This window comes from Ochotona curzoniae, unplaced genomic scaffold (genome assembly GCF_017591425.1).
Source record: "Ochotona curzoniae isolate NIBS_2020 unplaced genomic scaffold, NIBS_Ocur_1.0 contig_21, whole genome shotgun sequence".
Classification (NCBI taxonomy): domain Eukaryota; kingdom Metazoa; phylum Chordata; class Mammalia; order Lagomorpha; family Ochotonidae; genus Ochotona; species Ochotona curzoniae.
In genome coordinates, this window is record NW_024465322.1 from 2178274 (window position 1) to 2201748 (window position 23475).

A 23475-nucleotide genomic window follows, 5' to 3' on the forward strand; every position below is an offset into this window, starting at 1 on the left:
GACAAATACTTCCATGAGAGTACTGGACTTCCATATTTTGATCCTTAGAATGTAGAAGAATCGGTTTGTGTGTGTGTTTGCCTTACTGTAACTCTTCATACATGATTAAAACGCTATTCTCTTTGTTACTCATAATAGAATGAATAAATGTTATGACAGTGAACTATTCAAAAATGGCACTGACGTCATACACTGAAGCTCTGACTTTTCTCTCACACCGCTTTTGCTGTGCTAGGGGACATGAGCATCTCAGAGGACACCTCTACGTGACCACTTCAATAGTTGTACCTTCTTGTTAACACTTCAACTTTTGCTCACATGCTTTTGCTTTAGCGAGAGTTAACAAACAAACAAACAGTACAGTCCTCCTGTATGCCTGGAAGGAAAAGAGAGCCAGAAATATTCATGGACAACACAGCCTTTAACATTTTCTGTTTCCTTGTTACTCACTTGCTTTGTTTTCATGATTGTATGATCAGTAAGGTAAGGGTTGGCAACACTTTCCTGTAGAGAGTAACTTGGCGAAGATTTCCTTTCTGCAGGCTGTATCATCACCAATATTAAGCTCTTTTGTTGGGGCAAAAAAAAAAAAAAAGGCAATCGGCTAATAAATGGCCACAGCTGTGTCCTAGTAACAGTTCTTTTTGCTTGGGTTACAAACAAATGTTTATTGAACCCTGATGGGGAGTAACACACATCCGTTTTTATACTGATTTCAAAAGCACCCTAAGTTCCTCACCTTCCCATCCCTGCTTGGCCTCCTTCCAAGGCTTCCTTAAATATTCTTGCAGGTGGTACACTGCATCACCTGAAGGCAAGATCTCCCTTCAACTGCAATAGGAATGGTGCCTCCTGCGTTCTCTGTGGAGAACAAAGCTACCAAGTTTGCCTAAAAGTTACTCTAATCACTTACATTTCTGCTTTGTGCCCCTCAGTCTTTTCACTATTTCAAAAGAAGTCTAGCATAATACTGTTCAATTGATTAGATAAGGTTTTTGGGAAGTGCACAGGAAATTTAAAAAATGCTGAATATGATTTTGTTATGCAAATTGCAAATTTGTAAAAAGGTTTGAAAATAGTATACCAAGCGTTTCATGTGGTGGTTACCAGTTAATGCCCTTGAATCTCACATTGGAATCAAGGGCTAAATTCTTAGTTCCACTTCTGACTGCTGCCACTGTTCCTAAAATTGTTTGCCCTAAGGTAAGCATATAATTTATCCCACTTTCCAAAAGTATTTTGAAGCACTTTCATAAAATCAGCTTTGTATATATTTTTTTATTTAACATTTTTTCATTGTTACAATGCTATGTAATTATGGTTTTTAAAATGAGTCTAGTTTTTCATTAATTGGATTGACTATAATTTGTATAACCAATTCCTTTTATGTTGTATGTGTTTTAAAGATCTATTTTTATTGAAAAAGTAGATTTATAAAGGGGAAAGACAGAGTGAAAATCTTCTATTTGCTGGTTCACTCTCCAAGTGGCCTCAACGGTTGGAGCTGAGATGATCTGAGGCCAGAACCAGGAGGCTCTTCCAGGTCTCCCATACAGGTGCAGGGTCCCAAGGCTTTGGGCTGTCTCCTACTTTCCCAGGCCACAGACAGGGAGCTGTATGGAAAGTGGAACAGCCAGGACATGAACCAGCAACTATATGGTATTCCGGCATGTTTAGCCACTGAGCCACAACACCAGGCCATAACCAACTCTTTGTATACTTGAATCTTTGAGTGTATCTTTAGTTATTTTCTCAGAATTTCTGAGTCCCTGCCATATATTCTTATAAAGCACAACTTTGCCTGTTTCATGGTCTTCTCATTGACTTTTGCACACTTGTTCCACGTATATAATTCATATAAAACACACATTTGAACAGTATTGCATATTGTTTAGACAAAGTCAAGCAAAATGAATGTAAATGAGTTGCAATTGGTAGCCAGAACAAATTGCTGTTTTCTTGCGTATATCAGTTCCAGCAACTATTGATATATTGAGAAATCATTGTGCTCTTTCTAAATATTGAAACATATCAATTAGCAAAGGATTCTGTGGATATGTATCATTGGAATAAACTGTTACTTATTTTTATGTGCAATATGATCTATAAGCATTGTGTTGGGGAACCCAAAGGCAAGCAACTGAAACTGATTCAGTCAGGGCAGTAACAGCAGTGTGAGCAACATAGCCCAGCATCACAGAAGTCACTTATACCCAATCTTAATAAAGATTCTATTTATTTTTATAGGGAAGGCAGATTTACAGAGAGGAGAGACAGATAGACAGAGCTCCATCCGCTGGTTTACTCCTCCAATGGCCTCAACAACTAAAGCTGAGCCGAATCGAAGCCAGGAGCCAGGAGCTTCATTCCGGGTCTCCCAAATGAGTGCAGGGTCCCAAGGACTTGGATCATCCTCTGCTAATTTCCCAGGCCACCAGCAGGGAGCTGGGTGGAGAGAGGAACAGCTGGGACATTAACTGGCACCTATATGAAATGCCAGTGCTGGCAGGTGAGCCATTTGAGCCATCGCACCAGCCCGTTGTAATGCAATGTTATCAGTTGTAAAATAAATTAGTAATATGGATCAAGTTTGCTTAAATATAAGACTGCTAATATGAATATGTCTAATATTTATTTGTATAATTGTAAAAGTTATTCTGTTTTTAACAAACATTTACTGCCTGCCTTCTGTTTATGACAGAGTTAGGCATTGAAAAGCAGAAATGAATGCACACAATCCACCTAGGAGAAAATAAAACTCAGTGTGAGAAGCATGGGAAGGCCACACCAATATGAATCAATCTGAAATTTGCAAGCAAACATACATAACCGATTACTTCTTTCTGGGAAGTCACATTTCATGGAACTGAAATACGAGGAAGATCTTCAAGAATGAGATGTACTTTCCTAGTCAGGTCTCTTCAGAAGTTCTGAAGAGTCAAATTTATTACAACGTCAAATGAGCAGATTCAAGTGGTGCATTTCCTGATACGCAAATGACGGAGTGCACGCTGGGCCACGCTTGTCTCACGTCACAGCAAGCCGTCAGGAACTCTGTCAGGGTGTTTGGCTGAAGCTTGACTTCTCTGAGCTCCTTTTTCCTTGAGATGGTAAATGTCTACCATATGAATTGGGGAAAGGGTTGGAGTGGAGATCAATGGGGCATGCAAGTGTATGCCCAGTAAATGGACAACACACACAAAGCTCTGAAGATGATGCAGATTGGGATCTGATTGGGAGCAGAGCGCGTAATGGCAAGAGTAGCTGGACAGGGAGGGAGATGAGATGTTCAACATGTAGGTGGAGAGCTTAAGTGGAGTTCAGTTTAACAATGTTTAGGAATTGTAGACTCATTCTGTAAGATACTAAAATATAAAGACTTTGGAATAAATCATCCACTGTTTGTAAAAGTGTATCTCTCTCTCTCTTTCTCTCTTCATCTCTATTTTTACCTCTATCTCTGTCTCTCTCTCTCTCTCAGTTTCTGGCCTTGTATTACTTTTCCTGTTGCTCTTGTTTCAAATAAAATCAACAAATAGTAATACATAGTTTTGTGCCGGGCACAGTAGTCCTGTGGCTAAAGTCCTCACCTTGCACTCACTAGAATCCCACATGGGTGCCAGTTCATGTCCTAGCAACCCCAATTCCTATCCAGCTCACTGCATCTGGCCTGGGAAGGTATTCGAGGACAGCCTAAAGCCTTGTGACCCTGAATCCCACTGTGGGACACCTGGAAGAAGCTCCTGGTTCCTGGCTTTGGATGAGTTCAGCTCTGGCTGCTGTGACCACTTGGGGAATGAATCATCGGACAGAAGAACTTTCTCTCTGTCTCTCTTCCTCTGTATATCTGACTTTACAATAAAAAAATTAAAAGTAAATCTTTTTTTAAAAAAACACATAGGTTTAAAAACAGAGAGTTTTCAGAGTTTCAAATGAAGATATCACTATTTACAAAATCAAAGCAGATCATATAAGATGTCTAGTGAATATCTGTTTTTCTGCCCACAACCAAATTCTTCTCTTGGTAAAAATTCTCCTTTTCTTCTACAAGCCCTTCTATTCCCTTAAAACCAGTTTCAGCGTGACTACAGATTAAGGTGGGTGAGAGTCCCAGTCCAGTAAATGAGAAGTTCCCCTTGTGTTAGGATCTTGCACACAGTACAACAATGGGAGCTTATGGTCCTGTCCGCATGAGTGTGCCTTGAGAGTATTGTTTGTTAGTTCAGAGAACCTAGACCTGCCAGCTGCTTTGCTATTGTTTCTCTTGGAGCATCATGATTCATACTATTCATACAACAATTCTAACACAATACTGTTTATACCTCAATGATTCCGTATCTTTTCGTTAGTGGCTAGCCAGGATTTTATTTCTGCCATTTTATACCAAAAAATCCCAATGTGCCTGTACAATGATTCTGTCTAATCAGAACCCTAAATTTCTCACATGGAAGGCAACGTCTTTGTAATTCCTTTGAAAAATGATTGGCCTTGTATGCTAGCAAGGGGCTCAGGCAGGAAGCCCGGGTCCTCCTGTTCACGCTGCATCGTTTGCAGGTTTGCACACTGAGCGGGTGTAACAACAGCTACATCAAAGCTGGTAGGAAATCTTCAGCCTTCTGCTATATTTTCTCCTTGGTGGAGCACCGCACACCCAGAGAGAAGACAATCTCAGTTCCCAACCAGTGATGGAAGAAGACGGCTTTGGCTACATATGAAACACTTTGATTCTGGGGGAGGTGCTGACTCTGAGTGGTGCCAGAGCAGGATCGCTGACAGGGACCTGCTGAGAGCAAGAATCTGCAATAAAAGCTATTCACCTGCTGTACACCTCCTCCTGGCTTAGCAAGAAAACAAGCCAGCAACCCCCTCAAATCCTATCTTCTCCCTGTGAGGGAAGGAATAAAAGCATGCGATCAACACAGTGAGCATGTTGGCTCCTTCGTGGGGCTGGCTGCCCACAAGGTTGGGAGTAGTCTCTACCTTGCCTGTCTGGGAGCACTGATGGGATATGGCACGCCTGAGATGTCTGGGTTTTGGACGAGGATGCACTCACAAGATTTTGTCCCTGTTCTACATGACACGCAAGTGGGAAAAATGCCCATGATGGGCTCCTTGCTGGGGAGGGAAACAGAAAACGGAAACATCCAACATTGGGGATTTTTCAGGGGCCTGCGTGAGACATGACTTCCTATTGTCAATCAACCTGCTGTGAGTGGCCCTGGCATTAACCCTAGTTGGCTAGATCTAGGCCACAGGGAACAACAGGGACTGAAAGAGCTAGAAGATTCTCTGCTGATCCAGGAAAACAGTAGTGCTGCAGGAAAGCACCACAGGGCACACGATATTAAACTTCTGGCAAAAGAAACAGAAGCCACTAAAATCAGAATTTCACGTGCACAAACCCAGAAGCAGATACTTTCACAGAAACGAGACTATAGACAGACGCTCTCACCAGACTCAATGAAGCTCTTCTCCTGAAGCCTCTATGCTAAGACTTATAGATGTATGTTGTCAAATATTCAAGATGAAGATGCAGATTTACATAGGTGGGGGGAAAAAGTGAGCAAAAAAGAGCCAGAAGCCAAATGTAAATGTGTAGGTGCATTGACTGCTGGTCAGTTCAAAATAACTATGACAAAGATGCTCAATAAACAGAGGAAAATAACACATGATGAACATGAGGATTTGTAAAAATACACAGAAGAGATTTCTAAATCTAGACATCCTAGTGCTGCGGAATGCAATGAGTAAGATGAATGCAATAAGTCAAATTAGAGGGGCTTAAAAGTAGATGTGATCAAATAGAAGGAAAAGCAAACAACCTAGATTTTCATCTCAAGAAGTAAAAGAGAGTAGTGTACATTAGCCCCTAACGAGCAGAAGGAAGTAGATAATTAAGATTATGGCAGAAATAGGTGAAGCAAACACTAGAAAAACATTTTGTTTAAAAATGAAGCAAAGGGTTCTTAAAAAGATGAATGATTTAAATGAACAGCTGGAATATCCAAGGCGGTAAAAGGCTAAGACTAAATTCAATAAAAGAAATAAGAAGGAAGTGGAAATGTTACAACTAATGCCGCCATAGTAAACAGTATCATAATAGACTATTAGGAGCAATTGGATATCAACCAACTAGAAAACTTAGAAGAAATTGATAGATTTGCAGAGACTTACAACTTATCAATGCTGAATCATCATTAAGAAATAGAAAAAACTGAATAGGCTTATCAATTTTTAAAAATTTTTTTAGTGGAAAAGTCATATTTACAAAGAGAAAGAGACAGAGAGAACAATCTTCTGCCCATTGGTTCATCCCCCAAGCAGCCTCCACAGTGAACGCTAAGCCAACAGGAAGCCAGGAACCATGAGCTTCTTCCAGGTCCCCCAGACAGGTGCAGTATCCCAAGACTTTGGACCACCCTCCACTGCTTTCCCAGGCCACAAGCAGGGAGCTGGATGGGAAGTGGAGCAGCAGGGACACGAACTGGCACCCACATGGGATGCCAGAACATGCAAGGTGAGGGCTTTAGCCACTAGGGTACTGCATCAGGCCCTGTCAATACTAATGGAATTAAATCATCAATGATAAGGCTTGCCCACCAAGTCCCCTTACCATCCCCCCGCCCCTCCCGCTGAAAAGTCCAGGTCTACGTAGCTTCACAAATATATTCCACCAAAACTTTTAAAGGACTAAAACCCATTCATTTAAACTCATATCTAGTGGGACTAAAATGGCAAAAGAGGGTGAAGACATGTTGATGCAAAGATTAACAGAGATGGAGTAAGGGGGCATGATTCCTGGTAATAGGAGTTGGCAGTTGCCAGTAGAGAGGGACAGTTGGGGACAGGTGGACAGCGGAAAGCATGAGAGACAGCCAGATTCCACAGCAGGTGTAAGAGTTCCAGCAGGGGAAGTCACTGGAATACAGAAAGTGGATATGGGGATATGCAACGTTAGGTGTCAGTGAGTCTCCGTTCAAAATATTTTCATCCACAGGTCAGTATGTAACCTTACTTTGCATGTGTTTCAATTGAAGCCAGTCTACTAAATATATGTTATTGATTTATTGACATTGACATTCTAGCCAATGCCACTACAACTCCTACATGGGAGACACTTCTGCTTGACAGACGGCATTGTAACTGTAGGCACGCACATTCACAGTTGCCTTTAAGCATCATTTCACTACACGATGGGCCACGTTAGGCAGGGAATTCAAGAGAGACCACTGCAGTGCAAGACCTGTGATGTGAAGTAGGCTGTGGAAATGCCATTGCTTGTAGCAGGAGGGGTGAAACAAGAACAATGCTGCTGGCTTTGAAGTTGGTTGGAAACACGGACACTTCGGCTCAAATGTTTGGCTATTCTCCAAGTGTTTGTGCATGGAAAATGCTGAGAGAATTGATTTAGCAGTCACAAATAAATTTCATCAAGTAGGCCAGTTCACAAATACAGAAGCCTGTCTAATTATAATGGACTGGCTTTTGTTGGGCATATTGCTATCCCAAGCAAAATCAAGGCAAGAAGAGGAGCGAGCCTCTGGTCAAGAACCAAAGAGTCGGGGCAGGCATTTGGTTCGGGTTCAAGTCTCAGCTGTGCTGCAGAAATGGCTTTTTGCTAACGTGTGTCTTGGGAGGCAGCAGGCGGTAGCTAACCTACCTGTGTCTTTGCTACCCACAGGGAAGACCCTGGTTGAGCTGCAGGCTTCTGGCTTTAGCCTGAACAAGCCTCTGATTGTTGCCAGGCATTTGGGGAGCGAGCCAATGAATTGGAAGCTCTCTCTTTTCCTCTCATGCTACCTTTCCAATGAGTAAAAATATTTAATTAAGTGGTTTTTGTAAAAGCACTGAAGACACTTCTTACAGAAATCTGAAGGAATGTCTCCAGGCAAGGTACATAACGATTTTAACATTGCATGATTTTTATTTTACTGCTGGGAGTTCTAAAACATTGGAATGTGAGTCTAATCACTGTATAATAGACATGAAAGAAAAGACTCTTACTTACAGGGGATAAATAAGTTGCAATAACATGACAACAAACAAAACGTGTAAGAACAAAATCTGCTTATGATAGGATATGACCAATAAAAGCTGGAATTAGAAATATCTAATATTTACTTGTAGTTTGCTTTTTGGAACTATGCCATCCAGTGAAGTGGACATCTGGAGGTCTGTTCTAGAAACAGTGGTTGAGAACTTCCTACCAGGAATTGTTCATCAAACACAGCCCTGGAGATGAGAGAAGCTGGATTCTCATATTTATCGAGAGGGTTTTACTTTGGAAACCAAAGTAAAAAAAAAGTTTAATTTGCCTTGTCATTTGTGTTTCACATAGAAATCCAAATAATCAAAATTGGAAGAAGTGGAGATAATGAATTTCTGAATACTTTGCTCTGCCTGGAGCTATTACAGCTTCATTCCCCATAGAAAAGTAGGATCTTGGAATTGGTGGTGTGTTATCTCCGGGAAATCTGCCAGTAGAGGACCCAGACTTTCTTTCCAAACTAAAGAAGTCTTGTTTTCGTAGCTAAGAATCCCCACGTTCTCCCAAGCGCTAATGTCATGCATTCTTCTCCAGAATAAAACAGGCAAGATTTATTGCTATGTACTTGATCCTTACAGAGAAGAAGTGAAGCCTAAGGCTGTGCTGGTCAATCTGGTATCTGTTGAAATTAAATTTGGGTACCATAAAGTAGAAGAGAAGAATTCTGATGGGAGAAGAAGTGTGTCATTCAATCTAACTCCCCAGTTAATCTTCCATTTTTGTCAGATTGAAACTTCTATCTTACGAATAGCCTGGGGTCTTTTGAGTTGCAAACATTTTCCTTTACTTTCCAAAAGCAGTTATTACTCCCACTTTTTTTCTACTTCTGTACAATTTATTTTATCCCATAGGAAAGGAATGCAAATTGAAATTAAACTTTTTTTTATTCAGCAAAGCTTATAATAAAATGTTTTACTTTGCTTAATTTACCATTGATTTAAAAAAAAAACCCACATATTACTTTCTGATAATCCAGTTTAGAGAGTTGAAATTGGATTCTTCCATCTCAGAGGGCCACAACTCCCACAGCTGAACTAGGCGAAAACCAGGAGTTGCACCTGTACCTCATGCCAGGACATAAGCCTGTGCCCATATGGGATGCTGACATGTTAGGCAGTGGTAACACCTGGCCTAACCCTGGCATCTCTTTCATAGAAAGATTTCCATTTTTAAACTTTAATATAAGATTTGAATATCTCTCTATTAGCAATCTCAGATTTAATCTTTCCTACACTTGAAAAAATTAATTGCAAGAATAACTATTATTAAAAATTCTGTAAGAACAAAATTAAGCAGAGTGTTATGACTGTTGTTTTTAATGTTTTCTAAGTGTAATGGGAATCCTTGTATCTTGATTTTACCTCTGCATCTGTCTCTAATTTGTTTCTTAGAATTCTGTTATTAAGATCATGCCTTGATATCAAGTGACATTCGTCATGTCAAAAATTGCCCTTGCAATAGCCATCAGTTGTGGAAAAACACTCCTTAACAATGGCATGATCATCACCTGTTCATCACAAAAGAAATCACGAAGGGTAAGTTGGTGCAAAGCCCTTGATCGTATTATTAAAACAGATTTGAAAGTCAAGCAAATAACTGTAGTCATGATGGAAATCACCTTATTACATGAAATCTGGATTCGTTAGGAATAAAACATCTATTGCCGCACCCAGCGCAGCAAAAGTCCTCACCTTGAACGCACCTGGATGCCATATGACTGCCAGTTCTAATCCCGGCAGCCCTGCTTCCTATCCGGCTCCCGTTTGTGGCCTCGGAAAGCAGTCAAGAATGGCCCAAAGCCTTGGGATCCTGCACCAGTGTGGGAGACCCGGAAGAAGCTGCTGGCTCCTGACTTTGGATCAGCACAGCTGCAGCCGTTGCTGTCACTTGGGGAGTGAGTCATCGGATGGAAGATTTTCCTGTCTCTCCTCCTCTTTATATGTATATTGAATTTGTACTAAAAATAAATAAATCTTTAAAAAAATCTATTGCTGCTCCAAAGCTATGATGCATAACCATATTCACGTACATATCATATACCTATGATGCATAAAACAAGTTACAGGATGTCGTGTACAGGTTTTCCATGGATCCCACTGCACCCCTGTGCTTTCCAAGAGCTGATCATTTGTGGTGATTTGTCTGAAATCCATGGTCACACACCCTTGGGATGCTGCCCAGCTTCTGCAGGGAATGTCAGTTTGACAAAATCAAAAGGAAAATATCTGACAGAAGATTCACACCACAGAGTACCTGATGTGGATCATGTTTAACTAGCAAAAGCTACAGGATTCTGTGCGGGTACCTTGCAAGGAATTCACTGTGTACCCAACGCAGGGAATGGCCATTCACATCCCTTTCTTCAAAGATTAACACAAACCTGAAGTCATCAGCTTGGCTTGAGTTATGAACCTGGATTTAATGCCAGTTGGTTTGCAATATCCGGCATCAATTTGTTTGAATTTTCCTAGAACTGACGGAATTCCAAGACTGTTCTTGACTGGTTGAATTGAGGAAGAGGGAAATATTACCATTAAATGAGACTTTTGTAAGGTTTGAAGTTATCAATTTGCAATAATCGCATCTCGAATAAACCTCATTGGCTACGATACGGCAACTGTGCAAAGCTTGGAGTTTTCAATGAGGAAATATTCTTATATCCTGTAATAGGTAAACATGATTTTTTTTATATTTAGGAATATGTGAGATGTACATTTCAAATGCATGCCGTATATTTGTAATAAATGCATAGTATGGTATAGACAATGACTATAATGTAACAAGAGGTCCTGCATGTGCAAACAGGTTCGTCCACTCTGTTTTACCCCACCCCAGTATGTGGCCCAGTATGCTGGAGTTTGCCATGCACACTCACTCCCAGGTGCTGAATACACCTGCTACACTTAAGCAAAGGCCTCTTACAGGTGCACCCCTGTTAGCATTTGTTAATTATAGGGAAGGGGCAGATTTCACTGAAACGTTTCAGTGTGCTTACGTAAGTGAAGTATGTGAAAGCCCTGACTCCTGCTCCCCAAGAGCTTCTGAGATGAAAGGAAAAGAGAAGTTTATGAACCCTTAATTATACAGCCAGGACTTTGTTCAATATGAGGCTTTTAGAGGGCATTAATCCAATTTGAAAGGAAAGCGCAAACCCTGGATACTTTCCAAAAAACTAAAAATATTCTCTCCCTCACTTATCCACTTTCTCCTTATTATACACTTTATTTTTGTACTGTTAGCATCATATCTTATAGAGGCGTGCTTCAGAAAGTTCGTGGGAAACAGCATTAAGAGATAAGTTTATTTTTGTGCAAAACAAACTTGAAATCCATGCATGCATAATCGCTGATCACACACACGCAGTGTAAAAGTTGTGGTTGGTTATAGAGCGATTGTGGCAGGTGCCCAGCTCCTAATCTCTGTACAACCCACAAACATGACTCTCTCTCTCTCAACAGAAGAGACTGTAAAATTGATGAAATAATAACCTTGAGATGGACAAATTTTCCTAGATTGTTCGGATGAGCCTCTAACACGCACAAGTGTCCTGCTGAAAGATTCGGATGTTTGCAACAGAACTGGGAGATTCGCGTGAGAACAGAAGTGGGTGGAAAATTAAAGCTACCAGGCCTTACCAAAAGCTTTGAAGAAAAGACATATCATCAAAAACTACACTTGAAAAAAAATTGAAAATTTTTCATGCTGAAACAGGCTTCCATTAGAATCATTTTTTTTTTTCCTTGAACTTCCCCAAGTCTTCTCATGGCACATCACTAGCTTCAAAGGTGCAGAAAGGAGCCACAAGCCAAGGAATGCAATGACTATAGCTATAGAAAATAGACATAGCTGGGAAACATATTCTCAATGAAAACCTCCTTCTTCCAATACCAGTATGTCTAGGGTAGAGGGCATCATTTCCTGGCATTTAAAGCTATACTACTGTAAGATGTGTTAAGAACGCCCTCAATTCTAACTGACTCTATGCTATGATGACTACAAGGAAGTGGTAGATACATCTTTCTAATGTCCCAAACCTAACACAAATTATTGGACCAGAAACAGAGCCACGGGACAAGTGCAGCCAATCTTTAATTGGCCAACGACCCAAAGCCTTGGCATGGGAATTGAGAAGAAATAATAGCATATCTCGGGGAACTGAGAAAAGTGATACTGTTATAAGCATAGTAGAGAAAGACAAACTATGTAATGAGATATGCATAGTAGATGTAACCTGTTAAGGCCATGAATTACGGAGGAATGACAGAAGTCCATGAGCAGAGGGAAATACAGCATATGCATGAATATTTAAGTACAAATGTAAAGTGAAACCGTGTTGACCAGGGGAAAGACAGACAGCCTATATAACTCAGACGCTGTCGGTGGTGGGAGGGTGTCTCAGGCAGGTCCCTGAGAATCTCGGCATCTAATGACAAAGATAGCCCTGGCTACAGTAACATAAACAGCGTGAATATTTCTCAAAAGAGCCTTTGAATGCTCTACCTTTCATTCTCTTGCTTTCTTTTATTTATTTTTTTTAAAGGACATAATTAGAGCCTTGCTGTGCTGAACCGACTTTGAAGTAATGGCTGCATTCTTACATTATTATCCTTTAATATCTACACAGATCTCAGGAAGCCTGGACTCTAAAGTCAGACCCACTCAGTTTAATCTCAACTTTGACACCGGGCACGTGGGGGACTTTATATGTCACTGTAAGCCTCCACTCATGACATTTTTTAGAATAATCCTATTGATCCACAGAAAATATATCATGGAGTGCTGGTAATATAGTAAGTGTGCAACGACAATGAGTTATTCATTTTCTCACTCTTACATTAGAAGAGAGGTTGGCTGGCCAGTAACATTTGAAAATGTAGAGGAGAGTGCTGGAAGAGATAAAACATTTTCATGTCATTGAATAGATTCTAATATTCATTTTTCCATCACCATGACAATCCAGACTACACAGCAGCTCATTCAATAGCAGGAAAGGACACACTCACTCACTTTCCCTATTAGAATCCCACTCTGCAGATCCTGCAGAGTATTTCCTGCAGATTGTTTAATCAGGCTTCCATATCTATTGGTTTTGATTGGGATCAGTCAATAGGAATTCCTCAGAGGGACCTGGAGTGTGGGGAGCTGGGGGTAGATGCCAACACCAGGGCTTAAGTGCTACATTCAAGGAGTGGACTCAAGAACTGCTAGGTTGACTATGTTCCCTCTTGACGTATGTGCCCAGTATTTTGCATAAACACACTAAAGTAGAATATAAATTAGAATCATAAAACCACGGAATTCAAATGTGCAATCTCTTCATTTTAATCAGGAGGAGCTTGTTGTAAGTTAATATTGGGATTCTTTATCCACTTATTTTGTCTGTACACTTATGGAGTTCTTTTTTTTTTAAGATGAATTTATTTTTATTGGAAAGTCAGATATACAGAGAGGAGGAGAGACAGAGAGGAAGATCTTCCTCCCATTGGTTCACTCCTCAAGCAGCCACAATGGCCAGAGCTGAGCCGATCTGAAGCCAGGAGCCCGGAGCCTCTTCCAGGTCTCCCATGCGGGCCTAAGATCCCAAGACTTTGGGCTGTCCTCGACTGCTTTCTCAGGCCACAGGCAGGGAACTAGATGGGAAGCAGGGCAGCCTGGATTAGAACCTGTGCCCATATGGGATCCCAGTATGTACAAGTTGAGGACTTTTGCTTCTAGGCAATTGCACCAGGCCCAATTTTATGTTGTTTCAATTTTCTTTAAAAGTTGACCATACTGTATATGATTTGGGGTAATGGCTGAGTCCCAACATTCTAAATCATATTGGGCCTACTTCCATTTATTGAATTCTGTGCAAAGATGTTACAGCTCTTATGGTACACGACATATTTGAATTACTTTTCTAATAAAAACTTGCCCTAACCCTTTCATTTTTATCTTAAGAGAGGAACAGATCACAAACATTCCAACAGTATAAAAAGTAGGAACTGTATTTCTCTTATGAGTAACTGAAATACATTATAAATCTAAAATGAATTAAGTGATAATTAACAGTCAAGTCACAGACTAGAGGCAATATTTACAAACTCTCTCATAAAGGATCATATGCAATATACATAGAGGAAGTATGAAGTCTCAGCGAGAAGAAGACTAGTAACTGATCTAAAAATTAGTCGAATATCTATACAGACATGTCCCCCCCAAAATAAATCAGTGATAAATAATCAAGCGAAAATATGCTTAATGTCATTTGTATGTAGAAAAATACAAATGAAACAGTTATGTAATACCACTTCTTGCCTATTGAAACGGTTTTAATCCAAAAAAATCTCAGAATATAATCTTATTTTAAGGGTACGCATTCATTTAAAAAGCCATTAGTTAAGAAACAGTTCAGAAATAACTCATCAGCTCATGAAACTCATCAGTTGGTAAAGAGAATAGGAAACAATATATCCATATTGGCAGAGAGTAAGACAATTTCTTTCAAAGTTCAATAAGATCTTAATATAAAATCTAGTAATCAATTCTAAGACATTTACTCAACCAGTTTGAACACTTATTGCCACTCATGAATCTGTGTATTATGGCTTATGACAACATTTTTCACAACCATCTAAGCCTGGGGCAGTTCAGACGGCAACCCAATGGAGCTTTTAGGCAAACGGTGGCACATGCGTACAGCAGAATGCTGTTCGGTGATGAAATGGGTGGGTGTTAAAAGCACATTGTGAAACAACAGTGGCAAGCAGTCATTTTTAAAAAGACAACAAACTATGTCATTCCAACTAAAGACAAAGATATCGAAAATACTAGCAGTTAGTGCTGATTCTGGCATACAGGCGAAGCTGCTGCCTGCGGAGCCAGCATCCCATATGGGCACTGATATGAGTTCTGACTGCTGCACTTCCAATCCAACTCCCTGAATTGCAACTGGGAAAACAGCAGAGGCCCTATTGCTTGGGGCTATGCAGCCATATGGGAGATTTGGAAGAAGCTCCTGGCTCCTGGCTTCTGTCTGGCCCTGCTCTGGACATTGAGGCCATTTGATGGTGAACTAGCACCAGATGGACGAGGTGTGTGTGTGTGTGTGTGCGTGTGTGTGTGTATAACTCTGTCTTTCAACTAAATAAATGTGTTTTTTTTTAAATACTAGTGGTTATTAGAGATATGGGTATAGATTTTAAGGGCCATTGGTTGTATTCGGGGAAATATTTAGAATAGTGAAACTGCTCTCTATGATACCTTAATGGGTATAATTTTAGGCAATGATAGCAATAGATGGCATTACACATTTGTCAAAATCCAGATAATTTTGAACACCACAAAAAGTTCATTTTAATGTAAACAATTATAAGTATCATTAAGGGCTTGGTGAGAGAACCCAGGATGGGTGTGAAATATGACCTATAAGTAAATGAAAGATAAGTGAATGATTGATGGTGCTATTTTGCCATCAAGAATTGTAAAACAACTCCCAATCCCTTAAGTTGGGATGCAGAGCATGAATTTTTGCCAAAGAGACTGTATGGAAAAGTGGTAATAATAATAATAATAATAATAATAATAATAATAAAGATTCATTTTACAGTGAAGAAACTCCACAAAGTATATCTAGGCTATTCAGTAGCAAGAATAATTTGCATTGACAACACAATGCCTTATAGGACATGACTTTAGGATCCACTATCCCAACCTCTTCACTCGTCTATGCCCAAGCAAAACACCAGATTCTAGTTGACAGTCTACAACATAACTGATCAATCTCACTCATTTCTAAGGTCATCAACAAGGAAAGTCTGAGAAACTGTATGCCAACATGAGCCCTGGAGACACAATTACCTAGGAAGTTCTAGGGCTGGCGGAAGCCAGGTGCTGGGCACTCGCTCTGGGTTACGCAGGTGGCAGGAGAGGACCCAAGCTGAGCTATCAACTGCACATCCCCAGGAAGCTAGAATTGGGAACAGAGACTTGAACGCCGGTCTGTTATAGTGTCTGAGTTCACAAAGGGCATCTGACCGATGGGCCAGCACTGTACAGGTGCCTCACAGTTCTCATTAGCGCTGTTCTCACTGGTAACGAGTAGATGACCTGTTCTGGCCAGCATTTTATTTATTCAGCACTGCACATTCACAATCACTGTTCACCCATGGTATTTTCTGAACTACTGACTGTTTATTACCGCCTATGATATTTTGTTAACTACTGAGCTTTTGTTACCTTTTTTTGTAATGAAAACTCTATCCTAGATCCTTGTCCTCTGCATGTCCACTGACAATGAAAAATAATTTCTTAGAGTGTGTGGTTTTCCTTTTAACTTGCTTTGTGATACACGCCTACCTCGTATAATCAATCGGCAGGTGGAACATCTCTCTCCATCTCTGTCTTCCTCACAAGTAAAAATACATAAACATTTTTCAAAGAACTACGAAGACCATCAGAAGTCAGATATTTGTAGGTGAGACTACAGAGCAAAGCATTTCATCCACACTGCTGGGGGGATTTAATTAGCCCCACCTCTCCGAAGAGGAAATTGGAAACACCAATTACCCTGAGGATGCCTATACCCTGCTTCTCCGGAATTCAATTTCTGGCTACATATTTTATAAAATACTTTTTAAAAAAACATTGCACACAACACAGCAAAAGTTAGTATTTCAATCTCACAAACTCATTTTTTTTTTTGAGGAAAAAAGTTACATGAAATTGTATCCTTAAAATGCATGATACATTCACTCATTTTTTCCCATTTTCTCTCTTCTTTCATTCTATTTTCCAACCCATTCCCTTCCATTACTGTCATTTTCAATTTTTGAAGATGGAGAACAAATGTGCATGCGAATTGCTGAATGTTTGAAACAATGGGAAAATGTAAAATCTGCCTTTCAGGAGAATAAAGAAGATATAGGAACCTTAACACTGAGAAAAGTCATATTAGCAGAAAAAAATCTCAGTGCGGACATTAAAGTCTAAGTTGATCTTCCTGGCAAATGTGAAAGGATACAGAAAGCAATTATACTGGTTGAGGTATAAACAAGTTTAATAAAAACACAAAATATACATAGAAAATATAAACTCAAAATTTTGATTACTTCTAGAGAAGAAAGAAATGAGGAGAAAACAGTAAAGTAGTAAGACAGAGGCTTTAATTACTTTTATATTTTTATAAAATTATATTTTTAATCAAGAAGATGGGCATAGCAGAGCCCACTAGTAGTATTCTATTTTTAGTCTGATTTTAATACATCTCATTATAACCAAAAAAGAACTCTTTCTCTCTCTCTCTAAATATTCTTCCAACACACACACACACATACATATATAAACATATGTTTTAAGGCTGTGGTAATATGTATATCTATATAAACTAACATAATTAATTCAAACTTTGGCTTCCACAGTGCCAATGAAAGAATTCATCATAGTACTCTCTGGATGTAAATGTTCAATAAGCTACCATAAACTACCCAGCTTTCTCTGTCCCAGGAATTCACCCAAATTCTGTGGCTTTTTCAGACCAAGCCCTCTCCTGCCTGCAGATACCATTCAAAATCAAGCTGCTTAAATATTAAGGTTATCCCGGGCAAAAAAAAAAAAAAAAAAAAAAGTTTCTTCTTTCAGAATTTGAACTAAAACTGAACTGTCTTTGCAATGAATCCCAGGAATTGATAGAGCAGCTTGCAGTGACCCATTAGGAAGAATAGCATTTCCAGACAGCTTTGTAATGTTCCACTTGTATGGAATTTAATGCATTCGTCCCTGCTTCAGTTTTGCAACCTTACAGGCAGATCTGGCTTATTTAAATCAGTGCTTAGCTTCCGAGGCATTTATATAAAATTATAAATCACACCAGTGACAAGCAGTATCACTGCCCTTGCAGTCCATCCGATGTCCACTTGCAGGAGGCTGATGTTAGGAGAGAAGAGGCTGTTTGGTGTAATGAAGACGGATGGTTTCTGCCTTTCAGAGCGAAACGCATTTGCTATCAGTTTAAGTGCCACCGGTTCACTTCAGGCAGAACCAAACAAAAAAAAAAAAGAAAGAAAAAGGAGATAGTACAAGGAAAGGATTTGCACTTGCAAAAACCTCTGACTATATTAAACAGTCAGTGAGTTTTGGTTGTTGTTTAAATATGTGTGAGTGGAGTTGAGCAAAAAGAAAACATGTAAAGAAGTATCGTTTCCATGATATTGCTACTACAGGAGTGCTTTTTAAATTCTAAGGCTTTCTGTTTTTGTGGATAAAGTGTGAAAAACATAGCAAAGTGGGGTGCCCCATCCGGTATCAGAAATGGTGCGTTCGTCCTTGACTGTCATTGTAAGTATTGCTCCTTAGCGCCCCCTATGGTCTACCCTCAAAACTATACTAAAAGCAATTTTACTTTGCGGCCTTTTCTGTACCTGAAAATAATATCACCCTATTTTGTGGCTTCAGACTTTTCCTTTTTGATCCTTTATTAATTGAAAAGAGGCTGTCTTTCCGCTTCTGCTTAGCATATGACTGAACAAGCATGCTGTTCCCTTCCACATCTTGCTGACCAGAAACTAGTACCATGATCACATCCTATAAGGGTGCCCAGGAAAGTAATCTTCAGCTTGGTCTGTTTGTGTGACTTAAAAAAATATCTATCACTGGGGATGGCAGGAAGAATTTATCTATAGAAAATCATAGTGGCTGGTTCCCTGGCCCTTTGAAAAATAAATAAATAAAAAGGTTTCTTTCCATGAAAGACAGACTGAGAGAGCTAGGGCACAAGTGAGAGAGGACAAGAGAGAAATCTTTCTTCTGGTGGTTCACTCAACAAACAGCCAAGGCTGGGTCTTAGCCAGCAGCCCAGAATTCTAGACAGAGTCCCTATATAAAGACAAAGGACCTGAGCACCTGGGCCATGTTGCACAGCCTTCCCGGTCTATTAGCGGGAAGCTGGATTGGAAGCAGAGTAGCTGGAATTTGAGTTTGCACTCCAGTAGCGGATGAGGGAAGCCCCAGGCCGCAAGTTCAATGTGTTGAGTCTCAACAGTGACCCCAGTAACTACTACGGGTAATGCACTCAGCAATGACTCAAATGAAAAGTACTTCCAAAACTTCATTTCCAAATGGCACTGAAAGAGAATGCAAATCACACATAACCTTTGCGAAACTTTCTCGTGAGTTCCCTTGCAATCCTCGATAGCTGCTTAGCTGAAGATGATAGAATAATTTAGAGAGATGTGCATACATGCGCGCACACACACTCATACACAGAGAGAAAGAGAACTCCCATGCACTCCCCAGATGCTCTCAAAGACCCGGTCTGCACTGGAATGGTAGGATTGGGAAACTCTGCCCAAGTCTCCCATGTGGGTGGTACTAACCACTTCCCTGAACCATCACTGTGTAGCTCTTGGAATTGCCTTGGTGGAGAGCCACAGCCACAAGCTGGAGCCAGAAATTACCCCATGCGGGATAGAGGCATCTTAACCGCTAGGCTAAGACTTTCAGAGCACTAAAAATGACATCTCTTAATGCAATAATAAAATTCTTATTAGTTTCAAGTTTCCTACTCCAACAAACAGTTAACCTAAAAACACAGAATAGCAGTGAACTTCCATTATGCAGAATATTTGGCAAAAATAAAAAGTAATACAACATTAACACGGCTGATCAGCTGAGTTTGAACTTGCTGTAAAATCCACTCTTCATCAACTATTCGCCTGTATCAGAAAGCTGAGTATTCAAATTGGAAATGTTTTCTGATTTAAATCCTAGAATGGAATGCTGTAATTATAGTTGAGTTTTGCACAGTTTCACATATTAAACATTAATTAAAGATCATTTTATATAGTATCTAATGAAAGACCCATTTAATGGAATGGGCTATGTGTATGTAAACCACTGTTTCTTGAAAATCTAAATGTAAGTGAAGTTAAATCAGAGCTGTATTGATAGGTTTAACAAATTATAATTTCATGTAAATTCCTAATCATTGAGAGATCTCTATTAATTCAGCTTTTCATGTCTTGGAGCTGTTACACAAAAGCAAAAATCAGATTTGCAGCTTATAATGTAATTTCTTAAGAAGTGGAAGATTAGATGGCTCTTCATGATAATTGGCAAGGTTACTCAATTCTCCATCCTTAGAACAAAAACCTGCATTTGATACTCCTGAGTTCATGATTTATAATGTGGCTGGTATCACGACAAACACAACAAGGTCAGGCTTGACATCGTTATTTATTAAAAGAATGGGCACTTTATTAATAGAGATAGATGGAACATTGAGTTACTTCCTGAAAATGTTCGTTCTGCATAGGTTGTTCATCAGTGATAGGACGTAGGATGAAAACTCTAGAATAGGAATTTTCAAAGGAAATACAAGTTATTTAAAATAAAAGGTCCTCGGGATATTCCTCCAAGTGATATACAGCCATACATATAGTCCACTTGATATTTCACTTGTGAAATAGTTCATTACATCTGCCAATTACATCTTTACTATTACACCATTGAGTTTATCTCCAGCTTAGCTGCCTTCTCTCCTCACCTCCTCACAAACTCAGAGACTTCCCCTTCCACACTAACCATGTCACTCCCCCGCCACTGTTGTCCACTATATTATTAAAATTTCCTAGTCCTTCAACAGCAATCACAAGTCCATCGTCCTGCTATGTAGGTGTATTATGACACTGTAGCTCTCCATGGTTGCAGTGTGCAAGGTGCATTCAAAAATCCCATGACTTCTGTGTCCTAAAGCACAGGCTTGTTAGATATGAAAATGCTCCAGGAAGAAGCACGGACACAGTAAGTGGAGCCAAGAGCTAAATCCAGTGTTTGTACACTCACGGTGCAAGTTGCCTTGGGCTTCAGGGTGTGCCAGGGGTTAGGACGTGTGGCAACATCGCTCCCAAAGTAGCTCAACAACAGTTGTTTCCTGGTAGGGAGAGATGTGTGCAGCCAGTTCTGCAGTCCTGGGCTCCTTGTGTAGAGTGCCTGCTGGCTGCCTTACTGGTGGGGAAGATGTTGGTAGCATCTGGGGAGCAGTCAACTGAGGACGATCGTGGTTCACAAGGAGTGCCTCTTACTAGATGTCTCTGTGTTTCCTTGTGCTGAACCATCTCCTAGCCTATTAAGCAAGCAGGTCTCCCAGGAATCTTTGCTGTGGATTTTCTCCTGATTTTATTTTGCTCCACTGTGATGCTGAAGTTTCTTTATTGTACCCTTGTGCCTTTGGTTAGCTACCTCATATTTGCTTATTTGTGGGATCATTAAGGCTGCTCTGTCATCTCACTCTGCCATTTGGGTAAAATCCCTGCTAAGTCCTTTATATTCTTATTTTTATCTTACAATACTCCAGAGGGGTAAGAACTGAGGTATGGAAACACAGTCGTCATGTGGTCAGTGAGAAAACTGAGGGTCTGCACGTACATAATGCCAACTAGAATTTGAAGTCTTATTCTCTGCTGTTTACTAACCCCCCAAACACTTTTGTACTGATGCTGAAGTGCAATAATGTGTCAGAGTTTGAGTGAAACTATTGACAGAGTCGACTGAGTGAAAATGAACAGTCTCATGAACGTTCTATTTTCATATTCCCATTCTTTGATTCTTGTGGTTATTAATACTGAGCGAAAGAGAAGGGCTTACATCTAGGTGTAATCAGAAGTACAAGACCCAGCCATCGTTGCCACAACCTGCGTATTCAGTAGCTTACAAAGTCGCAACGGAACATTCTTTATTATTGCTTTAATGTCATAATATATCCAAACAGCCATTTTCAGAGAGTAATGTTACCACAGAGTACCACATTCAGTTACAAACGGCACTTAAGGAAATGTATGTCAATCGAAAAGATAATTTAGAGGCCAGACTCTCTCAAAATCCTTTCTGTTCTTTTGCCAAGAAAAAAAAATGATTTTTTTTTGCATAAATACTGTCAACTTTCCAAATTTGTTTGGCTATTCTACCTTCAAACAATTACTTTCATGAACATAACTGAAGACTAAAACGTGTTCTTGAAAACTAATACAAATTAACTGCTGAGCGACGTAGTCCATTTAGAGAACTGGTGGACTTGTCACTAAATCGTGAAGATGGAAGGGCTCTGAATGGCCAAGGTCGTAAGTCTGGGAATGAAACGTAGACTCGAAGGTCCAATGCAGCTGTCAGTGGAGCTAGTCACGCATTCCTTCAAACAACACAAAACTTAGAGGAGAATTTGCAGCAAAAGCTCATTTCACAAGATGACAACTTGTTCTATATTTACCATTGCTATATTTTTATAGAGTAATATGAAGTGAAATCTCACCCACCTGTCAAATGGATGGCAGAACACTGTCTTCATGCCTCATCTTCTCACCTCACTCTCTGAAACTCTACTCTCCCTAAAAGTCTTCTGCGTTTTTGGCTTGGCAACACCAGACATATCACGAAAAGCAACACATTTCACCTTAACACTTAGGCATCAGGCTGAGCCTCCCGGTTACCAGTCCCATTCAAGCGTTACTAAGTAATTCTTATAAAATGATAGTTGGGGCTCAGCTTCTGTGCAGCAACCAAGAAGCAAAGAAATCAGGCAGTGACCACAAATAACGGTTGATGGAGCAATTAACATGGTGAGGCGTTCTGTGTGCCCCTGCCTTAGGAATTTTAGCTTTTTCAAATGTGAAGTGTGCTCTGTAAAAGTCTGAGAGCATGATGTGAATGAAAAAGGGGCAAAGGAAGTCTTTGTTCTGACCTGGAAAAGCTCCCTTGGCCGTGGGGTTGCGAGGATCAGATGGGAAGAGAATCCCTTTAAAGGAGGCCTTGAGTCGCTCTCCTCCCGCTTGAACCATTTCCCTGTGTGTCTTTGCTGACACTCTCCCTTGATGTGATCCTCACACATTCAAACTTCCAAAATCTCTTCTGTTTGCAATCACTGCTAATCCCAACAAACTCATGATATGCCTGAAACAGTCTTATTCTTCAATAGTCCAGAGTGAGTAATCTAACCATTTAGACAGATGGCTGATCCATTGGAATTGGCACATTGGGAAGAAGGTGGCGGAAGATGGAGGGAACAGTGATATGAATGAACACACACAACTTTCCCACACAGAATTTCATTTCAAATTAAAGTCAATTTTCTATCCTTTTGGGATTATTTTATCTCAGGATACTTCATTAGAAGTACTTCAAATTTCTCTTCATTCAGTGTTGGGAAATATATCACCCCACTCATAACCACACAATACTTCCAGGTAATTGTTTTAAGGAGTTACTCATTTTCTGCTTGAACCGAATTTTTACCTTTTTCATACTTAAAGATATTTTTCTTTTATTGCACCACTATCTACAATTTTATGATAGATCCATAAACATTATAATTTAAAAACAGAACATTTATTAGTTTTCAAACAGTGGCTTTTAACAGGTAGAATGTGGAAGTCATTCAGCATTTTCCTTTAAATTCATTC